This window comes from Pieris brassicae, chromosome 3 (assembly GCF_905147105.1).
Source record: "Pieris brassicae chromosome 3, ilPieBrab1.1, whole genome shotgun sequence".
Lineage (NCBI taxonomy): Eukaryota > Metazoa > Arthropoda > Insecta > Lepidoptera > Pieridae > Pieris > Pieris brassicae.
Window position 1 is genome coordinate 18,946,546 of NC_059667.1, and position 6,000 is coordinate 18,952,545.

The window sequence follows — 6,000 nt, forward strand, 5'->3', positions numbered from 1 at the left end:
ATGTACGTAGTTCATTTACGTTGCAGTAAAGATTTGAAAGTATTGGCTATTACTACTTCTATCTAACTGACTTTGACGGAATTTGTAGGTTTGACCTATGGCTGTGCACCAATGGACTTTCTGTCTATGTGCACAAAAAATACTCGCCCGTAAAAGAAAACGTCAGAGAGAGCTTCAGGTTACTGTTTTTTCGAGATTATTTATTTTTCCCAATAGACAAGAAGGTGATCTGTGCCGTCATGTTGACCACTTGGCCACCACTGCACAATAAAAAGTTAAGACGAATATTAGTTTAAGAAGATACTCGTAAGTGCTGAATGAACGTGTTTGATGAAAATGATTAATTCTAAAAAATACACACAAATAAAACTTAATGCCTACTCAAACTCAAAACACGTTTTTAGTTTAATTAAATTTCATTACTATTCGTACACTTACTGTGTAGCTTTATAGTATGAGTGAGGGAGAATTGTGGAGGGAGGTTCTCCGTGACCAACGAACGACGGGCCGTATTATCCGATATCTCGTTACGACATGAACAGAATAGTAAATAGATTTCAATAGATAAATAATCTTGAGAGAATTCTACATTTATTCGTTTATTTGAAGTTATGTAAATGTTTTCATATGTTAATGGAATTCTAGATACAGTTATAGAAACGTTCTAGAAGTTTAATTAATTAAGGCTATTGTCACGTTTCTACATATTTTACAAAGGGACACGAGAATTATAAGGACAAAATGTTGGTACACATTTAATGTTAACAATTATTATATATATTAAAGTAGTTTTTATATGTGATGATAAATATGTTACATACTATGTGACATGAATGAAATCTATATTTATTCTCGGCACAGGTCATTCTATACAAAGACATAATGTCGTATAACCCCAGATGGGGGTCAGAGGGGCGTCTACAGTGCCTCTCCGTCGCGTTCGGTCTTGAGCCTCGTATTTCATCTCGCTCCAGGTCTCTCCGGATCTCTTTACCTCATCTGCATTGGTGCCACGCCAGGACGGCCACGTTTCCGCTTTCCTTGCGGGTTCCAAGCATTCGTCTGCTTGAGGATATCATTGGAATCTCTTCGGAGTTTAAATCCATTTCCAATTGCCTCGCTTGATCTGATGGCTAATCGGGGTTTCTGGGCAGCGCTTATTGTATACAATATTACATATGAAACAGTTGAGCTGGTTAAAGAAGAACTGGTGGCTCTTAGAGAGGCTAAAGTAAACAATTAATTTCTTCCCGAAACAGTTCAATTTGTTCCTGGCTGAAGTGCAACGTATCATAACGTTACGTCGAGCTGTCGTAATGTTGGTAGTTGGCGGCCTGCCGCGTCGCTCGGTCTGGCCAACTTGACGACGCTTATGTAACGATAATCTGGTTTTAATCTGCTACTTCCAGGGCTTTTATGCAAAAGCCTTAATCCTCAGATTACTTAAAAGTTAGCCATTTGCGTTTAGTCTATCTTAAGAAAATATTAAATATCGATTAGGGTAAGATTTATTGTTCAAATATGCAGTACTTTGTACGTTCTTGTAAATAAATCTAAGCATCACAGCAGAGTCGTTATCTAGTAGTAATTTGGATAATAACCACATAATAAATAAAATAAAAATGTGTTTATTTGTTATAAGTACATAAGTATTACAATGTGTAAAATGGGTATTTGTAATTTTGTTGCAAAACCTATATTTTTACTCGAATATTTTGTTTTCTTTAAAAACCTGTTAACAGTGTTTTATGTTGAATTGTCTTTTGTTTTATGTTGTATTGTCTTTTGTTTTATGTTGTTTGATTGGATGTATTGTAAAATTATATAACGATTAGGACTGAGTGTAGTACCAAAGTATTATCTACAATTAAATAATACTATAATATTTAAGAATGTGAATACTTTATAAGCGGTACAACAAATGAATGTCCTTTCCCTGTAGAGTATGCGATAAATAAATTGGACGCATGAAACAAATATTTCATAATTACAGAAGTAAGAACTATTTTTGCTTACAGATGAAATATTCTTATTTTACAAACTGGTTTAATTTTAATCGTTTAATTAGTTATCTGAAATGTACATTAAAACTATATATTGGACTATTAGGCTTCAGGAAATCTAAGTATGGTCCTCGTGAACCTCTCTACCCACACAAAACATATATTGTTACCTCGGGATTACAACCCAAGACTTCCGGGTTTCACGCAATATGCAAATTAATCACCAATCATTCATTAACTATTAAATTGTTGTATCATTAGTAATATCGATTCAAAGGGAGTGTAACAATTAATACTGAAGAGAGATGAATGGATAATATCAATCTGTTCGCCACCACCAACACCTAGCTGTCACCAGACTACACCAACAATGATATATAATAAATAGAATGGCCAGAGAAAAACGTTAAATAGATTATGTATATCTAATTAACATGTATAATTGAGTGATTGAGAGTGAGAATGAATGACTAAAGTGGCACTGAAGCATAAAGACAAATTAATAGACATTTCTCACTTACTTCGTTTATGAATAAGATGTTACTTAATCTGATAAACATGTATAGTATTATAGGAAAGATAACATTGTCTTTCTATTATTACACAATAAAATAAAAATTAATAACCGTTTATAAACACCAATTTATTACATCATAACTAGATGTTACTTTCTCCTTGATTCACCTGACCACCATTACTGAACAGTGTACCCTCTTTATAAGATTTATGCCGGTAATAACTATCAGATTTTTTTAGTTGGAATACTATCTGATATACTGATTTATCTAGTGATATATATCTCAGTGTCATATGTAACATTGTAATTAGGGCTCTCATTCCGCCCTCGCCATACGGGGCTGACGTTTAATTTGGTCCAGCCATTGTCATTAGTTGCTGGCCATTCATCTGGATACAAAGCTGTCACTTGTAAAAAAATATATGAAATAGACACGACATTAAGAATAATGAGTGAATAATGAATGAATGTGTTATTAAGTAATAACTATTGTCTTTTTTTAACATAGCTTTTCCACATTAAGAAAAACATTTTTTGAACGGATTGAAGCTATGTATTATTATTAAAAACTTACAATTTTTTACATAATTTAAAAAAAAATCGACGTTCCGCGTGCTTCTTAGCGTGCGTGGTCACGGTGACTTCGTAATAATTGTAAGTTTTTAATAATAATACATAGCTTCAATCCGTTCAAAAAGTGTTTTTCTTAAGAAATAACTATTTTTACAGTTTTTGATTTGTACGCGTTTTTATACTAGTGAACTACATTTGATAATTCACTGTATATATACTAGGAGGTTTGCAAGAAACTTTTACAATTTCCTTACTTGGCAAAACCTTTTTTTTAGGAAACGCAAATTCACGTCTCGATGTCGCCTTTCTCAAACGGATTGGATATACGGTACGGTTCTAAATGGGACCAATTTTTCGAGAGTCATAAGTTTAACTGATTCAATAAGTTTTGAAAAGTTTTAATAAAAATAAATACTCTACAATTTTAAGTAATAATTTTGATTTTTGTTTAAAAACTGAACTTACGTTATTATGAAAAACAATGTAATTCTGGAAATTATACATAAAATATTAAACGCTAATTATTAATTATATTGAAGCATACAGAAGTTTACTAAAGAATAGTGTAAACTTAATCTCCGACTTTATCGTGAATCTCGTGTAAATTGACTTTCCATATAAAATTTATGTTTTTTTAATATTTTACTTGGTGCTGGAGTACAATACTAAGAACTGCACTTTTTTAACTTAACCCTCCTAATAGTTAAACATTTGTACTATTGGTCAACTTCTCCCAGGTGTTTTCTCTTGTTTACTAGACGAACATCGTACATTATTACCAAAATAAAATAAGTATTTTTACCATTTTAGATACTATTATATTTTAGAACCGTATACATTGGACAGGTCTTAGGTAATATCGCCACTGACAGACTTGGGTGACGAAAATACATAATAATCTTCAATTATTAAATCATCTTAAGGATTTACCATTTTATATTTTCGTTGTTGTTGTTCTTAGAGTTAAGAGTTATTTTATTATTGCTCTCAAACCTACAATGAGGACAATCAGATACTTATGACGTGACAATTGACATTAGAACTTAAAATGGCGCAGCGCTTACCAGATCAATGCAACTTCATCACAATCGAGAAACATCCCGCAACATCGCAGCACAGAACTCCCGAGGGGACAAATTATCCAATATCAGTAAATACATATAAAGCAATAATGTAGAAATATAACAAGGCAAAAGAAAATAATAATAATAAAAAACACACTGCAAGCAGAGCAGTGTTGGCCTAGTGGCTTCATCATGCGGCTCTCATCCCTGAGGTCGTAGGTTCGATCCCTGGCTGTGCACCAATGGATTTTCTTTCTATTTGCGCATTTAACATTAGCTCGAACGGTGAAGGAAAACATCGTGAGGAAACCAGCTCGTCTTGGCCCAAAAAGTCGACGGCGTGCGTCAGGCACAGAAGGATGATCAGCTACTTGCCTATTCGATTAACAAATAATCATGAAACAGATACAGAATCTGAGGCCCAGACCAAAAAAAAAGGGTTGTAGCGCCATTGATTTTTTAAACACACTGCAAGGTTGCTAAAACGATTCGGCAAGGTCTCTATGGATTTGGGGAAAATGTCCACCGGGTACATAATAAATATTTCGTCACAGCTTTACGGTACCTTAGTTTTAATATTTTCGATTAAAAGCAGCAGGTGTAACAATATGGCGTCGATGTATGAGTATAATATCCTCACATCGTTATGGTTTTGAAGAAAAAATCATTTGTGCACAGCTGTGATTCGAATGCACGGTCTGAGGCTTCAAGCTTAAACTACGTATAAACCACGACAAACGCGTTGATGTTTAGTTAACATTCTTTACTCAATAAAAAATATCATTGTTAATACTCTATGACACTTAACACCTTGGTTTCTGCGTTCCGCTCCACTACATTAATCAAAGCTAGTGTCCACGTCAAGTAACACTTAGCCGCTCAAACAATGCGTAGCAAGCATATTGTGTTACACGGCTTTCATACAGGCCGTCCCAGTTTCCAACTAATGCAAATCGGACTATCTTTTCTTCTCTCGATTGATATAGGTATTGTACATTTATATACAAAACAATTGTTTGAATTATGGAGATCTACCCTATTATATACCTATGCGATTTGAGTTTGTTTTTTGACGGCACTATAGATCAATCTTAATTAAAATTGTAATAATATTTTACCGCCAAAACTACCGATGTCGTTATTCTGGTTCCAGCTTCGAGAAGTTTGTTCTAGAGAAACGTCAAATGCCAGCTACTGTTACAGATAAGCACGGTGCAAAGTAAAATGGTCTTTAAAAAAAATGTGTGCGTGTACTAGTGTACACACGTAAGAAGCGAAACTTCTTTATGACCTTAGTTCTCGAAAAATGATCAATCATTTACAACTTTACAGAAATTGGTTAAGTAAAGTTAAAGGTTTTTATGAATTAATAGAATTATTACTATCATTGTTATCGTTATTATATGTTTTTGTTATTAATGGCTTCGAATCTCTCTGAATCTACCGTGGTAGGGACAAGAAAAAGATGGACGTAACGGAAAAATGTGACGCGTAACTGAAAAATGTGACGTGTAACCGAAAAATGTGATGGAATTTTTTTTCCAACGCCGATAAAGGAGTTTCACTTCAAAAATGAATTCACATGTAAAAGTTAGAGCGCAATAAATATAAATGTTGGTAGTATATATATATTGACCCTGTACTTAGCAAGCAAATTGTACATAAATAGTTAATAAGAAAATTCAAATATTATATATACGTATACTTTAAGTATGTGTCTGCGTAGGAATAGTTCTATTTTGGTAGAAGGCGTTTTATTCATCATTCGCCCCAGGGGCCTTGGTTCTGATCTAGGTTTTATATCGACAACGCTGTGATAAATGATATTGGATGAAATTTTCTC